The 18,775-nt window shown below is 39.9% G+C and overlaps 1 protein-coding gene across 4 annotated transcripts in view; it reads left to right on the forward strand.

The window, feature by feature from the left end:
• Window positions 1-18,775, forward strand: part of Pak3 (p21 (RAC1) activated kinase 3) — a 275,597-nt gene that overhangs the window by 42,063 nt on the left and 214,759 nt on the right. The window contains exons 2-3 of one of the 4 annotated variants that reach the window (XM_036174016.1): window positions 3,414-3,511; window positions 9,402-9,496. The exons of 1 other annotated variant lie outside the window; for it this stretch is intronic. The gene's annotated coding sequence lies outside the window, so the exon portion shown is untranslated. The remainder of the gene's footprint in view (window positions 1-3,413; window positions 3,512-9,401; window positions 9,497-18,775) is intronic. 2 more of the 4 variants (XM_036174019.1, XM_036174017.1) reach the window with 2 other exon arrangements.

An 18,775-nucleotide genomic window follows, 5' to 3' on the forward strand; every position in this document is an offset into this window, starting at 1 on the left:
GTTCCCGTGTGTATTGCCTTGAAACTTACTTGGGAAAGCCCATGCAAATATCCACACTCATGGGCACACACAAATGGTCCTGCCTCAACCCTGAGTCACTTCGTTCTTCCATTGCCCATTGCTCTGCCAGAATGACGTCCTGTCCCTTCCATCTGCAGTTGGGAGGAGGTAAAACAGTGGGGCACAAAATGCTTTGATGATACATGTATTCCAGTGACAAGAGATGTGCAAGGGAGACCGCTGCTTACCATCCTTTGGATGAATGCCCTGGCAGGACTTAAATGTGATTTAGCACTGACTAGAAAAGACTGCCTTAACACTGTTGTTTTCAATCTGAGGAGGGAGCATCTTTACACCAGCGTATAACAGGCTTCTGGACAATCCCGACTCCAAATAACAATCACCGTGGGCTTGACCCAACATTTAAAACATTGAGTATATTGATTCCCTGTTTCAAATCCAATTTGCATTCCAATAGTCTTAGGATAAAGGCACACTGCAAAGCTGGAATGGTCTGTTCGCTGCCTTTCTCTGTAGACTTATCTCCTTTTCCTTTCCCTCTCACTGTGTTCTCTAACCCTATATGTTCTATCTCTTAATGTCACTAAGTTGATCCATGTCTTGTCCATTATATTTCTCTACTATCTGTCTTCCTTTCTAGAGTGCTGACCCTATTAATTAAGGACTTTGGCCACCATTATGTTCTCATCACCTAATATACTACCTGGCATGCAATGAGTAGCCAATAAATATTTGCTGAATAAGTACATAAACAGGAAACAGACAATTACAATCAATTCCTTCTCCACCAGGGGCTTTAAGATTTACATAATCTCAGCCCTGTGTCTAGTGTGATTTCAGATCCCTTGGTAAAAAGAGATAACCAGAATATAGTCATTTGAAACAGAAAGCTTAAAGGCCAGTTTAGCTAGGAAGAACCATAATCAGCATAATCGGCAGTTATTGAGATATTCACACGTACTGAGATTTGCTCTAGGCTCTTTACTCACTTACTCTCCATAGTGACCTTATGCGACTAAAATCATCACTATTTGACTGTGAGCATGCTCAGTCCTGGGATATAGAGTGACTTGAATTCAGACACAAGCAGGTTGACGTGAATCACTCTGAAGTACTGTAGAAGAAAGAGAATATGCTTCATTTCCTCTCATTTTTTGTTGTTGTTGTTCAAAACATCCTGGAAGCATCCCCAACCCTCCACATCCATCCCACTCTCTTGAACCAAGCAGTGGGAAGCTGGTGAAATAGGGCATGGGCTATGTAGGCAAGCAAGAGCAAACAGAGATCTCATTAGCAACACCACTAGGAAAGGAGACACTTGGGTGATTGACAATACAGATTAAGAACCTGAGGTATTTTATGCATTAATGATTTTAAAATCTACAAAAGCATCAACTCTTGAGCCAGTTTTGACAAACTGAAAGGGAGTTGCAGCCCCAAGGCAAATTTCACACCCCTTTGGATTTTCTTGATGTCAACAGAATGCTTCTCCTGAGGTGAGAATGGCACTAGCTTGGACGCTATGGTGTTGACACCTCGGTCATTACCAGGCTGGATTGCACTCACCACTTTCCCACGGAGAGAGACATTGACACTTGGAGAATAGGTAACTGCCTAGCCAGGATTTATGGCCCTAGCTGCCAATAAAGAGAATGAAAACCCGCACCAAGGATGGGAAAAGGCAGTGGAGGTCTTCGTGAGGATGACAGAATGCTCCTGGGCAAAACTTATTTCCCTTTTATTGAACAACTGAGCTCCCATCATCAGCAAAACCCACCTGTTGGAGGACAGAGCTGTCACTTGGTACAGTGCTTGCATACTGTACATAAGCCCTTGGATTTCACCCCAGCACCAAACAAACTGGGCTTGGTAGTGCAAGCCTGTACAGGTAATCCCAGTACTTGTGAGGCTGAAGCAGGAGGATTACAAGTTCAAGATCATCTTCAGTCACAATTAGATTTGGAGGAAATGCTGTCTAGAGACCCTATCTCAACCCCCTCTGAGAGAGAGAGAGAGAGAGAGAGAGAGAGAGAGAGAGAGAGAGAGAGAGATATGCACTCCTGTGCTCATGTACACATACAATTTGAAATTAATTTACTGTTAATGAACTATACCTGAAATGCCATAATGCCATTTCACAGACAACGCTTGGGTCTTTCTCTGCATATTTGAACAGAATCCTAGAAGCAGTGAATGGCCCTAACAGTAGACCTTCTGACTCAGCTTATTCATTTTATAGATAAGAATGCTAATTTCCGCTTTTATTTTGTGTGTGTGTGTGTGTGTGTGTGTGTGTGTGTGTGTGTGTGTGTGTGTGTGTGGTTTGCTGAAGGACTGTTAAGGGGCAAAAGAAAAAGATCTACATAGTGAAGGGGAATGGATAAAGAAAAATGTTAGAACTGACACAATGTTTAATAAATAACTAGTCATTCATGACATAATCACATACACACTGTAAAAGACACCCTTCTCTGTGGCAAAAACCAGAGGCGATATTCTCAATGGAGGGAGGGCTTCAGCTGAGGAGATGAAATGGGGACCAATAATATCCCTCCAACTTCTTTCTGTCATCCAGTCCACCACACCATGTAGTTCAGCTGTGGGCTCAAAGCATTTCGCTCCACAGAGACTTCCATGGGCTGTTTTGCTAGTGGCTGGTGGCATTTTGCCTTTGTGGGAGGGATGGAGCCTTTTCCCTTTATCAAGAAATCTATGATTTTTTCTTTAAAGTATAGTGCAGAGCTTTTTACAAATTGCAGGACAGAAATAGAAATGCAGCCAGTCCTCAGCACAGCCTCCTTGAGGTCGGGGCAACCTGTCCCTCAGGCAGTGTAGAAGAGCTCATGCATTTCTGAAATTGGTGGTGTAAATTCTCTGTGGAGGAAGGCAGAAAGCAAGCTATCTCTTCTGCCTTAAAGGGAGCTAAGCTTAGAATAAGGGGCTCTTGAGAAAGCCCACCCAAGTGCAGTATTAGGCCCTGCCGGAAGGGAAGGGAGTCACACTGTGGCAGCTTGGCTGTATCTTACTGTGGGGATTTGGGTAAGCTGTTTCTGCTCATTGAGCCTGTTTTTCTCTGTCCTCCACAATTACAGTATAACTAAAGGTGTAAGTGTAAACCCACATATTCCATAGAAACAAAAATCCTCAATGAATGGCATAGATAAGTATTGCTGTTTTATGACTGATCTTTACCTGGGAGGATTGTGCAATTTGATTGTAAACTCAGAATAACATAGACCACTCTGGGCAGATCCAAGGCCTCTGAATATGCTCCTGGGGGGTAAGGGGGGATATGGGAATACGCAATATGGAAAAAACAGTAGGTTCATAATCCAATCATGGAAAAAAATCACACTGCTGCCCCTGTCTTATCTTCCCTGTCTCCCTTCCAGCAAATTACTGAAGTGCTCTAAGACTCAGTTTCCTCACCTATGAAATGGGGTTATCATGAAGACTTCAGTTAGATAATGAATGGAAATCTCTTACGCTGGTAAGACTGGCATAACAGCAATTGTTGTTGATGTCATTTGCCTCTGGTTCTGAGAGGTCTTTATGATAATTTACAGCTGGTCCTTGGTGTGTGTGTGTGTATGTGTGTGTAGATTCATGAATTATTGTACTCGAAATTCTGGTTGATCCCATAGGTTTGGAAAGGAGTAGAAAATTATGTTTTGGAAATGCAGATGCAAATCAGTGGCTTGTTTGCCTCACAGGTATGAGTCTCTGGGTTCCATTGCAGCATGCCCTTTTCACCAAATGTATTTAGTACTTTAATACAGACCTTAATAGGTTGGGATGTGGGGCAGATTTGGCAACTCTTGGTCAATAACAGCATTTTCACATGGGATTGTTACTCACCAGGAAATCAACTTCAACAAGCAACAAAAGTGGGAGGTAACAACAGTATGCACTGTACATAGTAAAGATGAATTTTGCTTCATATTCCATGTATATGTGTAATTTTACACAGTTATACATAGTTCATCAATACATAGTTTATGTATGTATAGATGGACATACAGTCATATACGTGTATATCATATCTATTTCAGGAAGTAATATTTGATCATACTGTAGATCATGACCAACGTGTTTGAAATGCTCACTTCTCATTTGGATAAACTGTCATCCAGAGAAATAATCTGTCAAGTCCTAAACTAGACTAGACATTACTAGAAAGAGAATACATTGTGATTCATTTCTCTTCCCTCCCCGTCTTTGCCATGTTACACTTGGGTCAACAGAGTTGGCTATTGTTTAATTAGAATTGAGTTCTAATACCTTGTAATGGCTCTGGCCTACCATGTAAGGGTAATTTAGGGGTTTGGCTATGTGTATCAGGCTAATTATATCGACCCCATTACATAGGAAATGCATCTGGCTTTATTGGGGATGTTCAGTTGCTCTTCATTAGCCAAACATCTGTCCAAACAGTTCTGAACACTCTTCTCCTGTCTCTCTTCCAGATATTGATATTTACTTTTTCTATTGGAAACTCCACCTTTATGAAATAAAAAACTAGATGAAATCCTGTTTGTTAATCATATGTGTATGTGGTATATGTGTGTACATATTCATGCATATGAGAGGTATGTATGCACATATGCCAGAAGCTGATGATCTTCCTCTATCATTCTCTATATTATTTTTTGAGACAATGTCTCACTAAAACTGGAGTTCACTGATTTGGCAAGACCAGCTGACCAGCCTCAGGAATCCTCCTGTCTCCACCTCCCCAGCACTAGTATTACAGGTTTACACAACAACCAGCTTTTGACATAGGTGCTGGGGATCTGAACTCATTTCCTTATGCATGTGCTGCAAGTCTTTTACTGACTGTGTCATTTCCTCAGCCTTAAGGATTGTTTTGATTGACATCAGCATGCATCGTGTGTACTTGGTATATGGAAGATACTATGTCGTTAACTTTTCATCCATGAAGTTTACAGAAAAGGAGCAAGCAATGTTAGTTCTAATTGACATGGAACCTGTGACAATGTGGTCATTTGAACACTGAAGCCCCTCTGTACACCATCTATATAACTGTTGGCCTTGCCACATCATTTTGGGACTGTTAACTTCCTACTTGGCTTTCTATTTTCCCCGAGGTATTTATTACACTAACCTATTACACTAGTGAAAGCAGTAAACACATGAGTAAACCTTATGTGTCCAGATCTTTTCTTTAGGGAAATTAAAAATAAGTTTATTTGAAGTCTTTCTGCCTGCTTTGTTTTGGTACTCCCTGCTTTGAGACAAGTATCAATAGTAGCATAGATTAGTCTTAGATTTTTCATCTTCTGCTTCAGCCTCCCAAGTGCTGGGATTACAGGCATGTAGTACCACAAATAGCTTACATATTCCCATTTTTTAAAATCAGATTTTTTGTAGAGTACTTTGACATCTGTATATTGGTGCAAAAGTCATTTCACCTTCCCATGTCTATTAAATATCTGAAAATATTTTCCACACTATACCAAAGTTAATCTGTCTACAATTCAGGAATGAGCCAATGGATCATAAAAATTATGATCATAGATGTATGTGTCCTAAACTTATGAAACATTAAAGCTATGAGTGGCCTTGCAATTTGTAGTCTCCTAAAGAGAAAGTACAGCATCAGACAGGTTAGGAGCCTTCCCCATTGTCACACCCATAGTTTGTAGCATCTTAGTTTTACATTTTACATTCACCATACTGTCTGCTAGGTGGTCTCCTTTATACTGAAGGTTGAAATAGTTTCCATGTGTAGAAGACAACTTTCAGTTTCCAGTCTCCTCCACACAGACTATAATGGAGATTTCACTGTTCAGCTGCTAAGCTCTAGGCACTTCTCACCAGAGTAGATGAGTTTACCTTCCTTCTCCTTCTTCACTGAGGAGATTGCCTCTTGGCATTTTGTATTGTCTTTGCTCCAATGAATGAATCAAGACAAAATCATTATAGGAAGTGTATTAGCATTTCTTGCACCAGCAGCATCTTTCTGTGGAATTAGTGTGGTCTAGTATAAAGACTCCAGGGTGTAATGTCCCCGGAGCTAGTCTCACTTCTCAGATATGTGACTTTAGACAACTTATTCAATCTGCCTGGCTCTCTATTTTTTAACTAGCAACATGAGAAAAATCGGACCTGTTTTTCTTATTTCTCAGGTCTGCTTGAGACTAAGGTGAGATAATATGTATGAGAGTGCCTTAAAAAAAGAACATTTGTGCAACTATGACATTATAACTAAATCAACACAATAATTACTAAGAATCTACTATTTACATGAAAATTGTTGACTTGGGACATTCCAATGAGCACAGGACTCAGCTGCTTTCTTCAGCTGAATGGAAAGAAAGCCAGCAGTACAAAGCTGAGGGTGATTGTAGTATATGAACTAAAGATAGATAGATAGATAGATAGATAGATAGATAGATAGATACACACACACACACACACACACAGAGAGAGAGAGAGAGAGAGAGAGAGAGAGAGAGAGAGAGAGAGAGAGAGAGAGAGAAGCCAGTGGGAGGAGAGAGAGATAATGGCAGAAAGGTCAAAGATGGATTTCTGGAGAAAACTGCATTTCAACTATACTTTGGAATGCAATTGGCAGGGGAATCAGGGAAGCACACAAGCAAGAAGTGTATTCTGAGGTCTGAAATCCTCAACTGTTCTGGAGGCCTATTATCCAAGATGTGCAAAGTTCAAGTAGTACTAAGAGGCTATTCACAGCTTTTCCAGCTTCCCTGCTGGTCTACTGAGCATAAAGGGAATCAAAGCATGTGTCTCATTAAACCAAGGCAAATGCTAAGTGGGGCTGTGAATAGCTGAGTACATTACAGGTAGTTTAGGACTAAAAAATAGTCATATAATAGTAATATTTGTCTTGGGGTTATTTCAAGATTTAAATGAAATGGTGTGTGACAATCAGCATAGCTCCTGATGCATGATTAAGACTAGCAACACTAGCTTTATTTTCATCATCATCATCATCATCATCATCATCATCATCAGTTTTCCATCTTACATTGGTGACAAAGGTTAATAACATGCACCTTGAAATTTTTCTGACATCAATTGTGTGACCATGGCCAGGACTTGATACTGCCTTTCTTTTCCGTTTTCTGGTCTTTAAGATAGGAACTTTAGTAGTGCCAACTTCAAAGGACTACAGTAGGGACTAAATGTCTTAGTCAAGTAAAGTGTTTATCACAATGCTAGTATATTGTTATCACTCAGTTGATATTAGCTACTATAATTATTATCATCAGTTAATCAGTAATGTGATATAGTTGCATGACAAATCAAGAAAATTGAGAAAAAATACACAAAAACATCTCTAATCTTCCTACACAGTATTAAATTTCTTGTTGTCAGTTTGGAAGCTAGCTGTAAAACTGAAATTCCTTTTTTTTTATTCAACTAAAATTTGATGTTTTTACTAGCACATGATTGTTGTTGAGATAATCAGATCAGAAAAAAAGTATGGTTTTGGGATGCAGTCCTTCAGGTATTTACTGAGCACTTCCTATGGGCTTGCCAGTATTCTAGAAGCTGAGTATCTCCCCCCCCCCGCCAACAAACACACACATCAGACATAGAACTACATGTCCAAAGGTAAATAACTTACAGTCCAAAAGAGAGAAGAAACTAAAATAAACCATCAAAACCAATATTTCATCATATTAAATGTGTGAAGTGATTTGAATTGTCAGCGTGTATGCACAATATAGATTTCAAATGAGTGATCAGAGAAAGTCTCACTGAGTAGGTGATCTGAGGTGAGCCTTGAAGGAGGTGCTAGTGTGAACCATGTAGGCACCTCAAGGAGAAATGTTATAAGCAGAAAGAACAGCAAGGATTCTGTCTCCAAGTCAGATGTGTGCTTGCCATTTCAGAGAGTACCTAGAAGTCTGTGTTGCAGAAGTGAATTTAAAGAAGGGAAAGGATAATGGGATAGGAGATTAGATAAGTCACTAAGACCAAGTGTGTAGCTGAAAGTTTTTCTGTGTCCCACCCTGTCTGCAGCCACTAAGACCCACGTAAACACACAGAGGCTTATATTAATTAAAACTGCTCAGCCATTAGTTCAGTCTTACTACTGATTAGCTCTTGTACTTAAACTCAGCCCATTTCTGTTAATCTATACATTGCCATGTATTCTGTGGCTTTACCTGTGTGCCATTACATGCTGCTCCCAGGACAGTGGGCTGTTGTCTCCTGACTCAGTCTTCTTCTTCCCAGAATTCTCCTTGTCTGCTTATCCTGCCTATACTTCCTGCCTGGCTACTGGCCAATCAGCGTTTTATTAAACCAGTGTACAAAAGCATTATCTCACAGCATGGGTGTTTTAGGGCTTTTTAGTTAATGTAATAACTGTTATTTGAAGTGAGGTAGAAAGAAATGAAGAAGTTCCTTCAAGTAAGAACTTGAGTTGACGTATCTCAGTCATCTGCCCCTCCTCTAAGCAGTGGGATTCTACTCCTCAGTCAGCCTGGAACATTAGTAAATGAGATACAAGTCCAACAAGTCCTACAACATTGCCCTTAATTAATACTCTGTGGATTGCAGAGTGTGGATTCATTGTACAGTAGGGGGCACAGAGAAAGGAACCATATCACAGTGACTCAGGAAAAGAAATGTAGTCCCTTGGAGCTGAAAGAGACCTTATTAGGACAATTCTGCCCCTGGTATCAGTTCATGCAGCTAGGATTTGAAATCCTCTCGCCTTATCAGCTGGCCCAGCTTCCAGCAAGACCTTCTCAAGGTCAGAAAAGCTTTCTGACTGGCTTATTGTGCAACCTGCCTTCTTGCCACCACCTGGTAGCAGTGGTCTTTTCGCCAAAGTCATCCAAGAAAAGGGGGTATCAAATGAAAGCAGTAGAGATTTGAAGGCAAGTGAGTGCACTGTATATAACCATCTTGTTTCACAGGTTCCAAGTCTCTTCCAAACCTTTTCTTGCTATGGGCTGTGTTTTTGTTTTGTTTTGTTTTTTTCCTCAATCTTCTGTCTCTTCTTGGGGGGTGTTACATTTTTTCAGTGACCCTCTAAAAATGTGCTGTTTAGAATTGAACAAGTGATACTAAGGGAGGAATGTTAGGCTGCAGGACAACAAGCATGTTTCAGATCTAGAAATAGTACTTTAGTTAATACATCCTAAAATGATACTCTAGCACTTTACCAGCTAAATATGCTACCTTCATTGGACTGTTGGCTCAAATTATGCTTGTGGGTCCAGTCAAACTGTAAACCTTTCTTGATTGCTTGGTCAGTTTGTATGTGAGCTGCTTCTGAGATACTGTCCTTTTTCCCAGGGTCACAAAATAGATTTTGAAGGTTTTTGTTGAGTAATTTTTCTTTGTCTTATTTAAATTTCACCTTTTTTAAATTTTAGCCTGGTATCTCAGCCCATCTTAGTTCACTTTGAATCTCAATTTTGTTCTTCAACGTATCTGATACTCTGCCAGCTTTGAGTCATCTTCAGACGTGGTAAGTACATTTTATATACCATTTAAATTATTAATGAAGTTGGAAAAGCCCCGTGGTTCTTCTCTGGAGACTTTTCTACTGGTTGCCACCTATGCTGTGGGTAAAATTCTTTAATCAATTGCCACTCCATTGAGTTATATTATAGTTTGGTTAAGACATTATTGTTTTATTTCTGTTCATTCATGGGAAAGTTATAGGAGAAAATTAGCAATGCATTACTGAATCCAACATATGAACACTGATAGTGTTATAAAAGACAAGATGGATAAGGATAATCTAAGAAGGAAGTTTGTCTTATCTTGCACAATGGAAATATGAGTATTATTTTTCTAATTACAAAGGTATTATGGGTTTGCTATAAAGGTCAATAGTGTACACTGAAATTGAAAGTCCATATATCATTCTGGCACTCTGTTAGATATATTCGGCTAGTTTGATGAATATATAAACAACTCTAGGATCACCCCCCCCACACACACTTAACATATTTTGGAAACATCTTTTTTTTTTCTGTCAGACCACACAGTTTTATTTTATTTCTAAAATACAGTGTTATTGTTTGTAGCTGTTTCTTACTTTGTCTTACCAACCTGATATTGATAGGTATTTAGATCATTGGCACATACTATTACACATACTATTGTGAGATGCACTTTCTTTGTTGGCATGATGAGCATTGCTGAGATTCTTCATGCTCTTGTCTTTTTTTAAAATATTTTGTCAGTACCCTAAATGCCCAAGAGCCATTTCTACCTAAGAAAGAAAAATAGGATTGAAAAGCTATCAGTTTACTAACTTATCATGAGCCAACTTACTATTCATCAAGGTTTGAACTGGACAGTGTATTCTTTGTTGTAACTTGGAGTGAAGTTATGAATCTTTTTGATACTTTTATTCTTTCATTGAGAATTGTGTACAATGTATTTTGAACAAATTTACTACTCCCACAATTTCTCCCATAACCACCCCTACCTCCCTATTCACCCAACTTCATGTTCTCTCTTTGCCTCTTTCTCTGTCTTTCTCATTTAAAAAGCCCATCAAGTCCAATTTGTGTTGGCCATCTACTCTGGGATGTCTTACTCTGGAGTGTGGTCAATGTACTAGAGGATATACTATTAGAGAAAATTGACTCTCCCTCTCTCCCAGAAGCCATCAAATGGCAATAGCTCTGTGGCTATGGGTGGGACTTCATGACTAATTCCCCTCCTCCACATTGGGATTTTGTTTGACTTAAGCTTATGCACGCTGCCCTAATTATTGTGATACCATTCATATGTGCATCCACCCTGTCCAGAAAGCACTGTTTTCTTGAAGTAATCTACCACCTCTGCCTCTTACAATCATTCTGTCCCCTCTTCTACTAACTTACCCTGAGCTTTGAGAGTAAAGTTTACTACAGATATCCCACTTAGACTCCTAAGTCTCTTATTCTGTGCACATTGACCTGTAGTGGGTGTCTATGTTCATCACCATCTGCTGTAAGAAGAAGCTTTTCTGATGAGTGTTGAGAGATGGAGACTTAAAAAAGTCAAGTACTTCATGATGAAGAGCTGAGTGACAATTTTGATAGGAGGTATAGGTCCTGACTGACACAAGTGATGTGATTAAGATTACTGAGGGGCAGAACTACCTTGCCAATGAACCATTATTCCCCATTATACACCCTCAACTCCAACCAAGTGGGGCCATTTTCTAGCCCTCTCATGATGCCCTTCTTTCTGATCTCCACATGTGTATTCTGCCATGGCCTGTTCACTGTAAACATGTATCTTCTGAGCAATATAGGAGCCATCTGCTGTGAATTCTTTTAACTCTAAGATCTAAGATCTAAGATGTTGGACTCTCTGAACTGCAACTGCCTAGTTCTGTGATTTGAGATAAATAATTTATCCTGTCTGGCCATAGTTATCCTTATCTGTAGAATGAACATTTACCTAAGTAATATATTTCAAAACACCTTGCTTAATAATTGGCTGGTACTAAGCACTCAGTGAATATTAGTCACTATTATTGTCATCACTATCATGGGATGTCATACACCATTGAGTTTTGATAGAGACTACATGGGAGTATGTGCAAAGCATGTGACAGTGGTCAGCATAAGGTGAGTGTCAAGCAAAAGATAGCAGTTATTGATTTTTGTTTATAGCTCCCTTTGGATACTTGTTTTCTCTTCTGTGACTTCTATGTGTGTTCATGTCTTAATATCCCAGAAACTAGAAAAGAGTAAGTACTGCAAATTAGTGGGGTTCTTTAAAATTTATACATGAAAAATGCTATTAATTAAAAAAAAAAATCTCTTTCACATTAGATTATTTGCTAGGTAGATAGCTCCTTTTCCATTACTTGATCATCTAGGAAGGCCTGGGCAAATGAGAGCATGCAGAGTCCAACCTCGGAATCCACGGGTTACAGAATTAGCTACGTTCTGAAATGTTGAAATTTTCTGGAACCACTGGCCATCTATGTGAGTTTCCTGAGTGAAGTGGATTTGTATGCCACTCTCAGATTTCTGCCATCTAGACAGCAGGAAGCATCTTTAGCCATTAACCCAGCTCAGGCTCTTAGACTACCAAATTATCCTCCTGGGTTCTTTCTGTGTTTACTGGTGCCTTTATGCAACACAGTAAATCAGATCACATCATCCTCAAAAATCTCACAGCTCTCATCTCGGGAAGTATATTGTTTAAGTTTGCATGGTTTGCTGAGCCCAGCATAATGTAGTTCCTGGGTACTTTTCTAATCTCATCTTGCCCCCACTCTTTCTTCCTGCTTTGTACCACCCACAATAACCTTCTGTTCTGAGAACACACCAAACTCAATTGGACTCCAATGCTTTCACTCTTACTCTGACCCTCCGCTAGGAACTGAACTCCCCTCCTGACTCCCAAATTGCCTGTGCTTCATTATTTCTTCCAAGTTTCTATATAAATGATACCATCTCAGAAGAAGATTAAATCTTCCCTGTGTATTTTATTTTCAGTAGCTTCTCATGTTTCCAGTTAGTTTCAAACTCATTGGTTCTCAGCTTTGCTTCGCATTGAGAACCACTTAGAGAACATCAAAAAATAAAACAAGACCAGACCCCTTCTAGACCAAGTAAGGCAGGATTTTGGAGGTTGAAGTCTAGGCATCTGTATTTTCAAATACTTCCTACTGTGATTTGAACAGCCAGCCAAGGTTGATGGCCTCCATTCTGGTCAATCAGTCTGTTTCTTTGCTGCTTAGTGCTTACATCAAAATGCAATTAATTTGCTTATTTCATCCATTTAATCAGTAAATATTTATTGAGTCCATACCGATTGCCAAGTATTACTGAAAACACAGGGATTAAAATAGTAAACATAGCAAATACAAATCCTAAACTTTATAAAAACATCATTCCAATAAGGAAGGCAAATGATAAGCAAGAATAGTCAGACATTTAGTATTGTATATGTGATGTTACTGACTGTATTAGTAAGACATACTATGGAATATGTATGCAATGTCATATAATAAATGTTTGTGTCTTCCCACAAATTCATAGGTTTAAATCCAAAGCCAAAATGTGATGGAATTTAGAAATGGGGTTTGGAGGAAATAATTATGTTTAGATGAGGCCATGAGAATGGGGCGTTGGTCTGATGGGATTAGTGCTCTTCCAAAACCTGCTGACACTCAAGAGGTTTCTCCATCCCATTCCCCTGATAAGGGAAAGGGTACATATGTGAGCCACAAAGTTATTAGTGCTGTTTATAGGCCAAAAGAAAAGGTTTCAAAATGAATTCTAATTTGTCTGCATCTTGATCTTGCATTTTATACCCTTAAAAACTCTGATAAATATATTATATTTAAGATGTCTAGTCTATGATATTTTGCTATGCTATCTTGAATTGACTAAACCATATAATATGTTAGATTACAAATTCTGAGAATAAAAATAAAAGAAAAACAGAGATGAGATAATATTGTTGGAGAGATAAAAGTTTAGAGTCAGTGGCCTAGGCAGAAGAATCTTGAGTAAAGACCTGAAGGAAATGAGAAATCTAGATTGGCATCTATCTGGTTGTAGAACATTTAAAGATTGTATATATGTCCTGATGTTGGATCATACCTGATGTAACTGAGGGAATAGCACAGGACTAGCATAAGTATATTTAAGAACAAGGATAAGCCTAGTGGGAGATAAATTCAGAGAATGGAAGTGATGCTGAGATAATTGGGGCTTTTAAGGTTGCTTTAACACCTTTGGCTTTTACAAAGAGATGATATCATCCAACAGAAAATAGTTATCTTAGTTATGTTTCTGATGTTGTGATTAAATATGATGGGCATAAAAATCTTGTGGAGGAAAGGGTTTATTTAGTCTTACCCCTTATAGTCCATCATGCAAGGGACACTGAGGCAGGAACTCAAGGCAGGCACCTAGAGGTAGGAACTGAAGCAGGGGCTGTGGAAGAGTGCTGCTTACTGGCTTGATCAGCCTGCTTTCTTATACCATCCAGGACTACCTGCCAGGGGTAGCACTGACCTCATTGACTTGGCTCCTAATGAGCATGGCCTACCTATAGTCATCATTATTCAATAAAATGGCCCAAATGTTTGCTCATGGAGCCTATCTTGAGGAGACATCTTCTAAATTGAAGTTTCCTTTTCCTAAATGATTCTAGCTTGTGTCAAGTTGACATAACACTAGCTAGCACAGTAGCATAATTTGATGTGGACTTGAATTGGCTCAATCTGTCTTCTGTGTTGAGAATATACAGAACAAAGGAGGATGGAACCATCTGGAAAGCTCCTGTAGATAAGAGATGATTGTGCATTAGAGTAGATTGGTACTGATGTTACATTAGAAGTTGCTGTGGCCTGTGTGGCTTGGCTCCTGGAACCCTGGCTAGGGGCGGCAAGGGAATGAAGAAAGGACAGACACACAGACAATGAAGCTGGCATTAGGGAGGCTTCTGCTACCACTACTTCAGCAACTTGGAACCTCAACATGTTTACTAGCAGACCACAGCATCTGGGAGTTAGCTGTCTCAGTAAGACACCTCTGTAGGTGGTCTCTGTAGGCTAGGGATCTAGGTTGTAAACATCCTGGAGAAAGAAGCTGCAGTTGCTAGTCTTTATGAACACTGATCAATCATTCATAAAACTCTCATACTTGGATCCTTGGGAAGAACTTTGCCAAGCCCTCTTGAACCTGGCCCATATGGGTAATGACTGTGCCCATTGGGTCTGAGATCTTGGGGTTCTTGACAGGCTGTGTCCGTGTTGAAATATACATTTACTCAGGACTTCACTTACTCATAGCTTCCTCCCCTCCCCAAAGAAATGACATGAAAGTCAATGATAAATGATAAAATTAAATATATTATGAGAGATATGTTGCCCAGAATTTTGTGACAAGACTTCATTGAGTATGAGACAAAGTATACAGCCCAAGAAGTAAAATGAAATGAAAAAAAGAGAAGATGGAAGAAAACTAGCAGACAAGAAGGTGATTCAAGGAAGAGAGAGTGGCCACTAAGTAAACTAACAACATTGAAGATACCACAGCTTTGACAAGGACTAAGAATTAAGCATTGCAATTTGTAACATGGGGGTCTCAGGTAAACTTGTTCTGAACAGTAATTGCAGTGAGGTCAAGGGAAAAGGAAGGAAATAATTTGGAGACAATGATGTACATACATATTTTATTGGTTACTTTTCTATAACCAAATGCCAGGAAAAGAACCCATTTAAAGGAACAGGGGTTTATGGTGGCCTACCATTGAACACAGATGGAGAAGTCTCACTGGTCTACCAACGACCTTCACCCCTACTGACTGCTGTTTATGGTTCTGAAAAGTACTCTGCACATTGTCAAAGGAGAAAGTTAAACATCAACCCAGTTACAAACCCTGCAATCTACAATGGTGACCTTCTTGCAAGAAATGCTGGTGTAAGAGTGGCACAAAAGTTATGGTAATAACTAGCTGATTGAACCATTAGCTGATTAGAATTAAGGCCCACTCCATGAGATGGAGCCCATCCCTGGCACTGCCTGGGTAGCTAAGAACCTGCAATTAGATAGGCTGTGGATCTAGCAGAAAACAAAATGCTACTGTTCTCAAAAAAGAACACAGCAATACAATGACTTATAATGACATTCTGCTATACTCATAGATCAATATCTTGCTCAGCCATCACCAGAGAAATTTCCTTCTTCAGTAGATAGGAACAAATGCAGAGACCCACCGCTGAACAATGTGCAGAGCATGAGAGACCTTGGAATACTCAGTCCTAAATGGAATGTCTCCATCAAAATCTCTCTCCTTGGGGCTCAGGGAACTTTGCGGAAGAGAAGGCAGAAAGGTTGTAAGAGCTAGTGGAAATGGAAGACACCATGGAAATAAGGCCTTTTAATGACAGCGGGACAGATGCACATATGAATTCACAGATACTGTGGCAGCATGCACAGGACTTGCACAGGTCTAAGCCAGATAGGGTTCCAGTACTGAGCAGGGAAGTAGACACAAGCCCCAATTCCTAACCCAGAAGGTATGTCCAACTGACTGCCATTTGCAAAGGAGGAATTATTTTTCTACAACAGAGTCTCACTGAGTATACAAACCACAATTAAGGGCAGGCCCCATACCAGCAGTAGATAGCCAATGTAAAACAAAGTCTTAGAGGGTTTTCATCTTATAATGCTTTGTCTAGGCTATTTTCCTTATAGTTATTTCTCTTATATACTCTCTCTTCCAATTTAGTTTTTATGGTTTTCCTGTGCATGCAAATATGTGTGTCTCAGTGTCTATCTGTGTTTCTTGTGCTTTCTCTTTGGCTTTTTTTTTTGTTTGTTTGCTTGTTTCTTTTGTCCTATTCTGATTTGTTTTTATTTTATCCTTTCTTTCATTATCATTTTTAGATGCCTGCATTCTAAGGAGAGAGGAAAAGAGTGTGGATTTTGATGTGTGGGGAAGTGGGGGGGGTGTCTGGGAGGAGTTGGGGGCAGGGAAACCATAATCAGAACATATATTGTATGAAAAAAATTTCAATTTTACATAAAAAGGAGCAATGAGGACATAATAAGAAAAGATCAACCAAAAGCAAGACTGAAGTCTAACAGGGCCAATACCAAATTCAACAGCCCCATGTCCTGCATATTGTGCTCATGATGGAATCATCTTTTTTCCGAAGGTCTTAGGTAGTCCTACCCTTCTAGATCTATTTCCGGGTAGCATACAGTCTCCATCTTGAACTGGCTCCACTTCATGCATGCAACTTTCTTTGATGGAAGTACCATGGTCCTGGTAACCAATGACTTGGAGTCTGTGTTACAACTTAGGCATCCTTTTCAAAGCTTCCTGAAAGGGCCTGGAGAGATGACTCAGCAGTTAAGAGTATTTGTTGCTCTTCCATAGGACCAGGATTCTATCCCTAGCCCCCACACAGTGGATTACCACTATCTGTAACTCTAGTTGTGGAAGATCTGTTGCCCTTTTCTGACTTCTTTGGGCACAAAGCATGCATGTGGTGCACATATACATACATAGGGGAAAATATGCATGAAATAAAATGAGCAAGTCTAACAAAAAATGTTTCATGCAATGGCCTTTCAGAGGCCCTTTGAAAGGTTTCCAACTTTGCCACATGTTGCCTGACCAAGCTCTCTGGAACTGTGGAACAAGACACCACAATCCAACCAATCTTGTGGTTTTTTTATGTCTGAAAAATTAGTAACACATGGATGATGCTGTCAAGTTATGCTGCCAGATTGGGATATAGTTTGGTACCCTTGGACGACAGCTATATATGGTAGTCTCTGTTTGTCTTGATGGCTGAATCTGCAAAATCAATTTTTTAGGCAGTTGTTTTTGAACAAAGAAGTCTTCTATCACTTTTTAGTTCAGGTAGTATCCTTTGAAATAAACTCACTTTCACAATATGAAGGTATGATGCTCAGGATCTTTCTCATTGCCCCAGTGCAGAATAAGAGATTTTTCTTTTATGGGACTAACATTTTCAACTATTACAACACTTTATTCAGCTTTAAACTTTCTCTTGCTCTTTCTCTTCCCCGAATGCATATTGCTTTGTGTCCTTTTACTCTACTTGCTATTCTAGTTCACTGCAGAACAATAAACCTATGGCAGCCTGAAGGCTATCCTGACTTGAGATATCTTCCACAAATGACATCCTTTTGTCATTGGCATCAAGTTCATTATTTAAAACTTTTTTAAATTCATTTTACATACCATCCACAGATAGCCCTCTCATCCCTCCTCCCGCTCCACCTGCCTGCTGTCCTCACCACCCCTCATAGCCTCCTCCAGTGGGTAAGTTCTCTCATGGGGAGACAGATAAGCTTGGTACAATCAGTTAAGACAGAACCAAGGCCCACCCCCACTTTATCAGAGGTGAGCAAGTTTTCTTACCAAAAGTAATGGCATCCAGAAAGCCAACTCATGCACCAGGGATAGATCCTGATCCCACTGTCAGGGGCCCTTCAAACAGACCCAGCTATATAATAACAGTTTCCCATATGCAGAGGATCTAGCCCAGTCCCATGCAGGATCCACAGCTGTTGGTCTAAAGTTTGTGAGTTCCTTTGAGCTTGGTTCAGTTGTCTTTGTAAATTTCCACATCATGATCTTGACCCCCCCTTGCTCATAGAATCCCTCTTCCCTCTCTTTGGCTGGGCTCCTGGAACTCAACCTGGTGCTTGGCTATGGATCTCTGCATCTGCTTCCATCAGTTACTGGATGAAGGCTCTAATGATGACAGTTAGGGTATTCACCAATATGATACCAAGGTAAGACAGTTCAGGTACCCTCACCACTGTTGCTAGTAGTCTAATCTGGGGTCTTTCTTGTGGATTCCTGGGAATTTCCCTAGCACAAGTTTCTCCCTTACACCATAGTGTCTCCTTCTATCAAGATATCTCTTTCATTACTCTACAACTCTGTCCCTCCCCACCCCAGCTCGACCATCCTGTTCCCTCATGTTATCATCCCCCATCCCCTGCCCTCTATTGCCCCCGATCTCCAGTTTACTCATCAGGATCTCCTCTGTTTCCCCTTCCCAAGGTGATCAGTACACCCCTCTTAGGATCCTCCTTGTTTTCTAGCTTTTCTGGAGCTGTGGATTGTAGTCTGATTATCCTTTGCTTTACATCTAGTATCCACTTATGAGTAAGTACATACCATGTTTGTCTTTCTGAGTCTGGGTTACCTCAGTCAGGATAATATTCTCTACTTCCATCCATTTGTCTGCAAATTTCATGATGTCATTGTTTTTTTTACAGTTGAG

The sequence above is a fragment of the Onychomys torridus genome, chromosome X (genome assembly GCF_903995425.1).
Source record: "Onychomys torridus chromosome X, mOncTor1.1, whole genome shotgun sequence".
Lineage (NCBI taxonomy): Eukaryota > Metazoa > Chordata > Mammalia > Rodentia > Cricetidae > Onychomys > Onychomys torridus.